Source organism: Canis lupus, chromosome 24, assembly GCF_048164855.1.
Source record: "Canis lupus baileyi chromosome 24, mCanLup2.hap1, whole genome shotgun sequence".
NCBI classification, from domain to species: domain Eukaryota; kingdom Metazoa; phylum Chordata; class Mammalia; order Carnivora; family Canidae; genus Canis; species Canis lupus.
Genome location: NC_132861.1, coordinates 12,774,304 through 12,787,551, shown reverse-complemented (window position 1 = coordinate 12,787,551; position 13,248 = coordinate 12,774,304).

Below are 13,248 nucleotides of genomic sequence, written 5' to 3'. Positions count from 1 at the left end.
GAATGCCAGCATCTGTTCTATTCCTCTGTGTTAGTCATGTAGAACCGAGCTGACAACACGGTGTTATAGTTAATCTTGTTTGTTTGACATTGATTTATGCTAAATACATGAGACATTTCTAAAGTCTGAAAGAATCTAAAAACTATGGTTTTGCAAAAGAGCAACTTGAGACATCTTCTACTAAAGATGCGCTAGTTTCTGGGCAATCCATTAAGCATTTGACATGCATTTTCTCATTTGCCTATCATAATAACCCTATGAAGTAGGTACTATTTTGTCAATTTTGCTTTTTTCAATTTCAGATGCACTGGCATAACATGGGGTTAAGGGTTAATCGTATGTAATCCTTAGTTCAGAACACACTGTCATTGCCCCAGGTATGCCCTCTTTTCATTCATCTTTTCTTCATTTATTCGTGTATTTTTTGAATAAGTTGACACACATACATTACTTTCAGGCGTACAACATGGTGATTCAATAAGTTTGAACATTATGCTGTGTCCACTGCAAGTGGAGCTCCCGTGTGTCACCAAACAACATACTTATGGAATCATTGACTCTATTCCCTGTGCTGTGCCTTTCATCCTCGTGACTTCCTTCCTTCTGTAACTGGAAGCTCCTGCTCCCCTTTGCCCATTTTGACCAGCTCCCCATGCCCTTCCCCTCTGGCAACCATCAGTTTGTTCTCTGTATTTTTGGATCTGATTCTGCTGTGCGTGCATGTGTTTTAGATTCCATTTATGAGTGAACTCAGATGGTATTTGTCTTTCTCAGTCTGACTTATTTTATTTAGCATAATACCCTCAAAGAACTTCCATGTTCTCTCAAGAGATTTTAGGTAATAAAATGAATTTGCTAATGAACTTCCCAGCTAGCCCAAGAATGAGAACATTAACAGTAACCTACATCCATCTCTGTGCTCTTCCCATCCCATTCTCTTGCTCTCTCCACACATAGCCATGATCCAGAATTCTGTATTTCTTCTTCTATTGTTTGCCTAATACTTTACTGCTGAGTTTTCATTATTTTTGGACTTTATCAAAAGAGTGGCACACTTTTGTTCACTCAGCATTGAATTCCTTACATTCATTGATGTTTTCATGAGGCGCAACCATTCTTTTGTTTTCTCTGCTGTGTCATTTTTCCGTACATTCTTCTATTGATGGGCATTGCAATTACTTTCTGGTTTTGTTATAATGAAAGGCTGTCTCTGTTGGGTGTAATGTAGTTTTTAAAGAGGAAAAGACCGAGGCACTGAGAAGTTAAGAAACTTGCCCAAGGTATCCCAGTCAATAAGTGGCTGAATCAGGATTTGAACCTTTATCTCCCCAGCTCTAAAACATGTGGTCTTTCATCACTACCTTACACAGCCTTTATTGGTCTCCCCATGAGATAAAGATAATAAGAGGTAAAGAGCACATTTTCCTTCCTTATTTTACTGGTAGTAGGTTACCTCACCCTCTCTTTGTCTGTAGAAGAAAAACTTGTAAGTTGGGTTAATTAGCCATTCAAATAAAATCACTTACCCTCTTGGTTGCAGTAGCTATCCACTCCTTTCCATTTCAAAGTGATACTGTTGGGTACAATATTTTCTCAGAGACCATACGTCCAAATCTTTGGCTTTGCACCTGTAATCTGTTTAGCTCTTGGTTTGGGACCTAAATTCCCCTTGCAATAGAATCAATTGTGTGTGTGTGTGTGTGTGTGTGTGTGTGTGTGTATTTTTAAATCAAATGTTCTAAAGAAGAAAATGATGAAAAAAGTTAAGCAATATGTTAGTTTCTACAGTCTGTTTTAATCCTTGTAGAAGTAAGATAACTAAATTTACCTGTTCAGATTAAAAATAGGTTTTGCATGGAAAATAGCTCAGTAAAATGAAAGAAGCTCTGATCATATAAACTGTAGATTGCAATTTTTTATTATTTTTTTATTTTTATTATTTTTTAAATCTTTTTTTTTAAAGATTTTATTTATCTATTCATGACACACACACACACACACAAACACACAGAGAGAGAGAGAGAGAGGCAGAGACACAGGCAGAGGGAGAAGCAGGTCCCATGCAGGGAGCCTGATGTGGGACTCGATCCCCTGACTCCAGGATCACGCCCTGGGCCACAGGCAGGCGCTAAACTGCTGGGCCACCCAGGGATCCCCGCATTTTTTTTTTAGATTGCAATTTTAAAACAAATGATTTCACTTATCTATGAATGATTCCCCCCCCCCCCCAAAAAAAGCTTAGTTATTTAGAATTTAGAAAAAAATAGGAATGAATGCAATACATGTTTGTATTTATAGTTTATTCTTTGGAAAAAAAGAGACATTTCTGTACTTTGAGTGCTAAACAATGTAAACTCTGAGTTTATGTAGATGTTAAATGTGGACCAGATTGAGGTCTGGTTTCTCTAAGGTTATGTCCTTCCACCCTCGACCTTCTCTCAAAACTCCAGTGCCTCCTGTGCTCTCACCTGTTCTCCTTACAAGCAGACCATTCTGGGGCAGCCCACCTCTTCCATAGCTATATCTCACGTCTGTTTTCAGCCTTCTGGCCAAGCTGATTTGGAGCATACAGATGTTTTCATTGCTGCCTAAAAACAGAAAGCAAAAAAACATTTTAAAACTCAAACAACAACTTCACTGAAAGTTTAGAAAGTAGAGGGGGATAAATCTAATGTGCTCTGATCATCCCCATTCGATGTCCACCATGATATATTTCCTTTTCACCCTGGCCTGCCACACATCGACTATAGTGGCAGAGAGGGTTAAACTTCACTTCTCTTGGTTTGGATTTTCTCAGCAGCAGACCCTGAGAAACAGTAATTTCTGTGGGAAGTACAGGCAATGCTGATAGGGTAGTGGGGAAGTGATGCAGGGAAAGGAAACACCAATGAAAAGTGTACTTGTGAAGTGATAGAAGCTTATTCCCCAAGAAAATCTGGGGACATGATGCAAAACATATACCTCCAAATAATTCTACTCTAGAGTGAGGGAGTTGGCCCCTTTGTACATCAACTCCTCACAGGCATTATTTGAGGACTGCTGGGGTGGAGGGTGGAGAAGGAGAGCTAATTCCTCAGGTGTGTGTGCGTGTCCCCAGGTGGGGTAATCAGGAAGTCAGGAAAGAGCCCGCAGTTTTCAAAGATGCTCAGTCTGCAGTTGGAACTTGGCTGGAACAACCGAGAGCCCTAAGTAACATGGGTGGACCCAAAGTGTTTGCTATACTGCCTTGTTTACTTAACATTAATTACAACACCAATACTTCCTTGTTACTACAGTCTTTATATTGATGAGATGAATTTCCGCATAATATTTCATAATGGAATCAGAATTTTAACTATCCCCCTAATATTGGATATTTAAATTGCTTCAAAATGGAATGAATGGGTTGGCAAAAAATAACAAACTCATTTCTGTTTAACCTCTAAAAGCAGGGGGTATATGACCAGGAATGCAAGTGTCATATGTTCTTAAAGATATTGGAAGATCTCTCGGCAAATGAGGCAAGCAGAACATCTCAGATGAAGATGCCCTGAGAATCATGACTAAGTAGCCTCTGCAGGATATGCTCCAAATTGGATGCACTATTATTTTGAATAACACTTAAGTCGCTGGTGTATGTTCATGTGATAGCTATACTTTGTTCTTCAGAATTTCTGAGATCTATACATGTGTATCTCAAAACTCCATACTAGGGCCATGATAGTTAGGAAGCATGTAGGTATCAAATAATTTTGTACCAAAAGGTAATAGTGAAACAAGAGATGGGGATTTTGCAATGGTTAACTTCCAAGTAGCTGTGCCATCTTGGGGAGGCTTCATGCTTCTCCATGCTTTACCTGTAAATCGAAGTGTGTAGCAAACACAGTCTGCAGCTCCTCCAACTACCATTACCACCTTCTTTCTTTTTCTTTGCTGACACAACTCAGATTTTATATAGCTGCCGGGGTGGGGGGGGAATCCCTGTTCTCAGAGAAATCACTCCTGTGACAACACCCAGGAAGAGTCATGATTTGGTATACATCACCTGCAGTAATTCCTTTTTCCTTAGCCACATATCCACTTTCCCAGCTTCCTTTACAGGGAAGGCCAAGGTAAAATAATAATTCTTACACATTTTAACAGTTTCCATGGGCTACTCTTTAAGTACTTCACATATACATTAACTCATTTCATTGTCTCAACAACCCTGTAAGCTAAGTATATTATTATCATCCTATTTTACCAAGGATCAAATGTGCAACAGAGAAGTTGAGTTAATTTGCTAAGGTCACAAGGCTAGTAATTGGTGGAGCAAGGACTCTTATGCAGCCTTGTCCATCTTCACGATCTACACTCTTCTGTTACATGCAGAATACCCAGGCTTGTCTTTATGGAACCAGGAGTAATGTCCAAGCATAATACCTAAATTAACAAAGATTGGACTTGGGACACATTGGCTTTCTATACAGCCTTTCTCATCATCACTGATTCCAATAGGAGTTATCTCCTGTCTTTGAATGATCAAAATTTGTAGTTTCCTCCCAAAGATCCCATAATTAAGTACAAACATTAATCAAAATCACATTACTGAGAGGTAGCAGGTAAGAATGCTCTTTCTTTCTCCTATTAAGGTTAGTTTATATAGGTTAGACTGCTTGCAAAATCGCCTTCCCTCCAGCTCTGGTGTGTGTCACACACATGTGCAAACACACACATACCCTTCTTCCTATGGGCATCCATATATACGGTACTTTAGGATAGGCTCTCCTATGTGTTCATTCTTTAACTTCCCATTTGAGGAAAACTTTCCTCACACCTCACGCCAACCTGCTCTCAACTCTTGAGGTCACTGACTACTATTTTTTGTTTTTCTCTGTTGACTCTCTTTTTTGGCCTGAAACACATCATCATCTCTCATGCTAGAAGAAGAATGGATTCTTGTCATAGAGTCCTTATTTTGTTTTAGCAACCAGCTAACACCTCTCCCAATTCCACAGAACCTTTAGGTCCTGCCCCCCTTGACCCGAACCCCAAAGTCACAACTTCAACTAGATCTTCAAAGACTCCAGGCAGAGCTTCTTACCACTTTTAGTTGTCAGTGATGCAGTATTTTCCAGCGAGCTCTGCTCATCCTTTGTTCCAGGAAATTATAATTGCAGTAAGTGGGAAAAAGTAATGTGAGGTTTTGCTTGGAGAACCACTCCCAGTTCTCTTTGGGAAATCATATAGGATGAGAGTTTACAGAATACTGGTTATAGGAAAACATTGTCCCAGTTTAAAAATGGGAGAAGGCTGGGCAGGCCAGGTGGCTCAGCAGTTTAGCGCTGCCTTCAGCCCAGGGCATGATCCTGGAGACCCCGGATCGAGTCCCATGTCGGGCTCCTTGCATGGAGCCTGCTTCTGCCTCTCTCTCTCTCTTTCTCTCTCTCTCTCTCTCTCTCTCTCTCTCTCTGTGTCTCATGAATAAATAAATAAATAAATAAATAAATAAATAAATAAATAAATAAATAAAAATAAAAATGGTAGAAGGCTGTATTACAGAAACTAAAACCTCCAGTCTAATCCATCCTGAACATGACCATGAGCATTCAGAAAGGGAAGTGCCCCAAGAGTTGATATGAACTTATTTAGAACAAATCAGGCCAGGCTGAGCTTGTTTTCACTTTCGAGAGAGCTGATAAATGATAGAAGCAGATCTTAGCCTCAGCTCTAATAGTCTGGTGTTTGACAATCAGTGGAAAGGGGTGGAATAGTGGAATAACATGCCTTCCTGGAATGCTACATATATTCAATCTATACTAATCTGTTGCAGCCCCTTAAACTATAGAAGAGAAAGCTACAAACTGAGCAGTTGTTCCACTTAAATACTTAGAGGGCTGTGTGGAGGAAGCATTAGATTTCAGGGGGCAGAACCAGGATAAGTGTGTGCAGATCACAGGGAGGCAGCTCTGCACTCCATATAGGGAAAAACTCACGCTTAAAATAGGGTTTCTTAAACCTGAGTCATGTTTCTCTATCTTCTGATAGAGAAAAAGTACTCTTTCAAAGCCCCAAGATTTACAAATATTATTCTGTGATGTTTCTTAATTATGGGCATACAGCTAGGTATAAAGTCCTTATGCTTATAGTTAAACAAATTTACAAATTCCAAGTTACAAACTACATCTGCCAGTGCATAAATTAAGCGCAAACAAAGCAATGGCAACAATATTTGAATAACTTTATTTTAACGTGACAGATTTTTTTTTTGTTTTGCTGAAACAAAATCACCATTCAGAAAATGACTATGGTACCAGTGGCTTTTGTCTTGGGTAGGTGTAGAACACCACAAAAACACCACCGAAACCTAACATAATTCTTTTTCTGAACCACAGAGAAACCTTCATTTAGGAGGCATGCTGTCATGTCACTTTCTTTCACTAAAACTGACACCATTTGTGGCCTATAGAGTCCAATACTGTTCTTATTTATTCCAAGCAATTAAAGTAGAACTACTCTCATAATGCATAAACAAAGGTAAGTGCTGACGTCTATCCTGGTAATCCTCACTACATTTGTCAAAGCCCATAGAATGTACAACACAAAGAGTGAACCTTAATGGAAAGTATGAACTATAATTAATAGTAATATATAGAGGGGTGCCTGGTTGGCTCAGTCAGTAGAGGCCACAGCTCTTGATCTTGGGTTGTGAGTTCAAGCCCCTCACTGAATGTAGAGATTACTTAGATAGATGATAGATACATAAATAAATAAGCAAACAAACTTTTAAAATGTAGCAATAATTTATTGATTGTGGTTCCTCAATTGTTAACAAAAGCACCACAATAATAGAAGGCATTAATAATAGGGAAATTAGAGGCAGAGTAATCAGCTGTATATGGGAATTCTATACTTTTCACTCAGTTTCTCTGTAAACCTGTAACTGCTCAAAAAACAAAAAAGTCTAATAAAAAATAGGGGGTCACCATAACGTGCTTACGTATTAGTTCTTTCTAGCTCATTGTCCCAATGAAAAGGCAAAATGTATTGGTCTTGTATACAACTCTTAGACCTCCAACAGTATGTCTGTGTGTTTTGGGTTCCCCACCTTCATTCAAGAAACACTGAAATCAGGGGTTCAACAATAGAATGGGGCATTTTGAAAAGTTGTTAGAGTTCTTTCCTCAAAATGTTCCAGAAAATGTCTGGAAGGTCATCTTTCAGAGCTGTTCTTCTGGAGACTTTTGCTTTTGGAAGGAGGTTGGAACACATACTCTCTAATCCCAAGATTCTGTAATTCCAGTTTTTATGAAGATTTTTCTACTACTTTTTAAAAGTTCCCACAACTCTGTCCAAAGAGTGACAATTTCATTTAGGCTAACCAATTGTCAATTTTTGGTCCTGGGAAAAAGTAACTAATAAATCCCACTCCATTCCAGGGAGCACAAATAGCATTCCTTCCCGATGGCCCATCACATTCCATTCTGAGCTAAGTACCATAGTTACAGTTCCATTTTTACATCTTTGGGCAGTCCATTTTCTAACTGTTCTCTTCGAGAAACCCTAGAAAATCTATTTCATTATTCCCTATGGAAAAGATTTCCTTCCAGGAACCTGAGGCTAGGATAGAATCTGTAAAGGGACACTTATAATTGTAAACTTAAAAAACAAAACAAAACAAAACAAAAAACCCTTTTTAATGCTTTATTGAATTCACATGTGTACATCTTTGCTCACTTTTAGCAAATAACACTGGCACATTAGATGCTGTAATATCATTGGCATGGAGTACATAAAATCCTTATGCAAAGTGTCAGTTAAGTCTAAAATACTGAATTTCTTCAACTGGGGTAGAATTCCTAAATTGGGGTAGAATCATTTTCCATTGAAGAGTAAGGAAGCTGGGTCCGATTCATAAACGTTGGTACCTGAGGCAGGAGGAGACAGTCATATGTTCTGGTTCCAGACTGTGCCCCCCTCTCTCCTGAGCAGCCTCTTCTCCTCATCCCAGTGCATCAGACTTTTCACACTTTGACTTAGGACTTCCAGAAATGAAGGCTGGCTGGGAGGCATGGCTTTTCAACTCCACCTACTGTCTGTTCCAAGAACTGCATTAGGTTTTTTGTTTTCGTTTTTTTAAGATTTATTTATTTATTGAGAGAGAGAGAGAGAGAGAGAGAGCAGGGGGAGGAGCAAGGGGCGAGGGGGAGAGAGAATCTCAAGCAGACTCCCCACTGGGCTCAATCCCACAACCCTGAGATCATGACCTGAGCTGAAATCAAGAGTGGGGTGCTCAACCCACTGAGCTACCCAGGAGGCCCTCTAAGAACTTCATCAGTACTTCAGACATCCCAGTCCCAAATTCAAGAGGGGAGACGGCTCTCCCAATGGCAGAAAGGAGAAATGTATTACAATAGAAAGAAAGGATAAAGTGGAAGAGCAAGTGAACGTTCACAGATTCTGATGAATAAGCCTGAAAAATAAGACACAAAAGGAAACCTGTTTCTAACTCTCTTTCGATATTTCCAAAACGGAACACTCATTTCTACAAGATTACAACCAAAATCGATAGGTTGAAGAGAGATGATATTTTCCATGTAGTAATATATGATCCACAGCTATTTGCAAGTTGAATTACTAGCAGTCATTTGCTAACATTTCTATTGAGAAATATGAATCTATTTCTTTTTGTAATAATTATACCAGTGTGTTCTCTGTTTGAAGGCTATGACAGAGTTAGCATCAATGCATTTTTGAACATGGTTAACAGTCTAAAAAGAGGGTATCCCTGGGTGGCGCAGCGGTTTGGCGCCTGCCTTTGGCCCAGGGCGCGATCCTGGAGACCCGGGATCGAATCCCACATCGGGCTCCCGGTGCATGGAGCCTGCTTCTCCCTCTGCCTGTGTCTCTGCGCCTCTCTCTCTCTGTGACTATCATAAATAAATAAAAATTAAAAAAAAAAAAAAACAGTCTAAAAAGAGACAAAACATGCCTCTCTGGAGCCCCTGGGTGTCTCAGTAGGTTAAGTGTCTGCCTTCGACTCAGGTCATAGTCCTAGGCTCCTGGGATTGAGCCCCATGTCTGGCTCCCTGCTCAGTAGGAAGTCTGCTTCTCCCTCTCCCTCTGTTCTCCTCCCTTACCCTTGCCCATGCTTTCCCTCTTGCTCTCTCTCTCAAATAAATAAATAAAATCTTTTTTAAAAAACAACCCAACATGTGTCCCTGATGTGTTGAAATTCTGCTTTTTTTTTTCACTTCAGTGGTAATTTTTTTTTTTTTTTATACTTTCACCAGTTTCAGGAAAGGGTGGGTTGGAGTCAGGGGCTTCCTGAAGCTTTTCAGAACAAGAATTCTAATGAAGCACTGTGTTTAGAGGGGCCCCCTGAGAATCGTGTTTTGGAACATACCGACCCCACGTGGTATTATCTTTGTCACATTTTGCAGGTTTGTGTGAAATTTATTTTTAATCTTTAACAAAGCCTGCCCATGTTTATCTTAAGTTATGAAAAAGTGTAATGATTTAAAACAAAACTTTTTAAAATAATTAAGTATACAATGAATGCTGAAACATAAAAGTCAGACCGAATGTTACCTTAACAAGAAAGAGCTTCCTAAGAATCAAAGGATTGTTGTTTGTTTTATTTGCTAAAGACAAATAACAAGTACTTTCACTTTAAGGGATTCTGGTGGCTACGGAGAAACTTGTACGCCCTACCCCCACTGAGACAAAGGCTTCCTACCCCTCACATTCACAGAGCTGGATAATTTACCTATTGACACCAAAAAGATTTATTTTGCGTTTAGAATTCAATGCTGAGATTTGATTGAAGACAGCACATGAATCAAGCCAATAGCTTTCTTTCTTTTTTTTTTTTTAAGATTTTATTTAGTTATTTGAGAGAGAGCGCAAACGAGAGCACAAGCAGGAGGGCAGGGCAGAGGGAGAAGGAAAAGGTTTCCTAGGAGGAGGAAGGGGAGGAGGAGGATGCAGAGCTCTATTCCAGGACCCTAGGATCAGGACCTGAACCCAAGGCAGACTCCTAACTGACTGAGTCACCCAGGTGCTCCATGTCAGTGGCTTTCTTGAGCATGTTTTCAATCATATTTAAAAGTTTGTTTGCTTAAATCATATTTCTCCCATATTTAAAATTATGGAGAGAGAGACAATAGCTTTGGCTTGCCTTATTTGTGTATGGGAAGTAAATAATCAGTGCAGCACTGAGTGGGAACCAGTTGTATGGGCTGCTATCTCATCAAATCTAAGTGCTTCTGAGTTTATCCACTTTTCATGTTGAGCTCATTTCAGTGCTACTTTTCATAAAGAAGGGAAGAAATGGGATTTTCAAGAAGGAAAGCCTTTTTTCTCTAAGGAACTACAGATTTGGGATTTCTTTAAGTTGGTGATTAGTTAAGTCACTTATTGGCTAACATGTCAGAATAAGACAAGATGGAAATACATTCTCAGTTTAGTTTGTGGTGGTCTATAAGACTGAGTTTGAATGGTGGTGTCCGTTTCTTTATGGGATCATTGCAACCAGCCAAAGCACCTTTGGATGGCGTAGTATCTGGTCTCTTGCAATCTGCAATTATTTTAGGGACCCTATCAAATCCTGCAAAAATGTTGTTCAAGGAGAAACAGTGGTTCTTTTTCTTTATCTTGTGTATGTTGCCTGCAAACAGCTTCAAAATATGTTTGCTAATTTTCATGAAATCTCTTAACAAATAATTATTTTGCACGTGGCTAGATAATGATTTCTGTGTTTTTATGGAATTGTTGCTGAATTTCCTACCCAGTTAGCATAGCCAAATGGCTAAGAGCTTGAGCTCTAGAATTCAACAAACCGATTACAGAATCTGCCCAGATTGCAGGATCTGGGCAAGTCAGTGGAGACCAAACTTGCTCATTTGCAAAATGGCAAGTAGTAGTTGTATTTAACTTCAAAGGCTGTGAGGATTGAGCACATGTAATGAGCTCAGTACAGGACCTGGCATTAAGTGACAACTCTTATGATAAGTGAGGATATATATCCAAGACCTTAAGTCAGTTACAAGAAACCTGGTAGATGTGAGGCAGTAGTTGAGGGAAGTCTAACACTACCTCTCTTTTGAACTCAGGTCCTTTCTGTGATAGTCTCATGGAATGATATGGAAGTTCCTAGCAGAAGGCTCATCTGTAGACAGTCCAGGCTCAAGCTGTGAGGAGGAAGATCACAAAGCAAGGAGTGACCCTGACAAATAGAGACATGACAGAAGTCATGCTTTAAAGGGTTTTATTCAACTAGTCATCCTTTAAAATTCCATGTGGGACTGGATTTAATTGCAGTGTATGATAAATGATAAACCACGACTTCAGGATATCTTACAGAAAACAAAAACAAAATCTTTTGTGGTCAGGAGAACAGTAATCCAAATATTCCAAACGCCAGGTACAACCCAAATCATGGCTTTGGAATGCATTGAATCAGGAAATTTGCTCTGTTTTGCTTAGTTTATTTTCATGGGAGGCAGTAGGGCAGAGTGGTGAAATGAGGCATCCTTGACTGTTACTGCTATTTTACAAACTATTTCATAATACTGCTATCAATAATTGCTTGTGACTGTTGATTGACATTTTATAATTATGTACTGATTAGAAAGGCTGGAAAGGTACTTCCTATGTATTAGAGATAATAAAAGTAGTTTAAAAGTTTCAAAGACTGATAGGGGACTAGTTTTATAAGAAAGGATTCGAGATATAGGACTAATTATTTTGGGTAGACTAATTCTGCTATTTCAGGCATCTAAGAGAGTTGTTTTGATTTGCAGAAAGACTAGTGTTTGGATTATATATGTTTGATATATTTTACATATACCTTTAAATCTTTTAAAAAAGATTTTACTTATTTCTTTGAGAGAGAGAGCGTACACAATCGGGGAGGAGGAGGGGCAGAGGGAGAGGGAGAACAGACTCCCCACTGAGTGCAGAGCTGAATCTCTGGGCTCAATCCCAGGACTTTGAGATCATGACCTGAGCCAAAGTCAGACACTTAACCAACAGAGCCACCCAGGTGCCCCTCATCCACGTTTTTTTTTTTTTTTCTTCTTTTTTTTACTTTTCAGTTGACTGAATAAGTGAGTTAATATTAGTATTAGGACTGAGTCTACAATGCTTTTCCCAATGTTAATTTCATAGTTGTTTTCAGTACTGGATGTGAAGAAACTTAGACCTGACAATGGCTGATTCTGAATGAAAGTAGGTTGTAGTATAAGATGGCCCTACAATATCACTATTGGAAGGTTCTTTATGACAACATCCTGACCTGCAAAATTGTTAGTGAGTAGACAGTTGTAGCTTCAATCCCATAACTCTACCACAAAAATAGATTCTCAGATTCTTTTAATATGAACGTTATCTAGATAAGACTATATGTAGGTCCTCTTTGACAAGTTAACATGATTCACTGCTTTGTTTCTATAAACTAAAGTTAGAAGCTCAGAGTGACTCACTTTTCTTTTTTGTATGCATCTAAGTGTACAAGGAAATCAGACTGCTGCTTCTGCTGTTGCTTTCTTTAAAAGAAAAAAAAAAAAAAGACCTGCTCCTTCTTAAGTATCCTTTTTAGGCCAGCAATTTTGAAGTGCAAGACTTATTGGTATCCGAGCGGAAAGGGCTGATGCTCTGCTTTATCACGACTCCCTGTGAGTAGAGTTCTTCCATAGCTGGAGAAAGGAAAACATTTGTTGTACTAATACTGAATGTGCTTCCTGTGTAAAATAACCTTTAACTCTGTGGAGATCCCCCATTTTAATGATCAGGGACATAGTGGAAATAGAAGGAAATCCAAACACCCCACTGCAGCCATTCTCCTCACCAGCAGGTCAAGCTGCAATCTTCCTCATGACAGAAATGGCTGCTAGGGGAATGTTCAACTGGGCTCCTGTTTCTCCTATTTTAAGATATGACTACTTTAATTGTTTTAAAATGTGTGTGACATTTTGACCCTGTAAGAAGGCTGGGCTACATCAATCAAGGGTCAGGAGGTAGGTGGACCAGTGGAATCCTTACTCATGTGTCTGCTGCAGGGATTGCAGGAATCTGGTCAACTATTGAGTTGGCTTTTAAACCCCAAGCAAGACTGCATGTTTCTCTATCTCTGTATGACTGTTATTGAAACACTGCTGAGTTTACAGTGACTTCCCAGGCCATTAGCACATTTCTTTTTATGCAGAAACTTGAAGTGGGATTTCCTACACTGAACAAGGGAAAAATCCAGCAGTGTTCAACTAGAGAAACAAACTTCTCAAGTATATT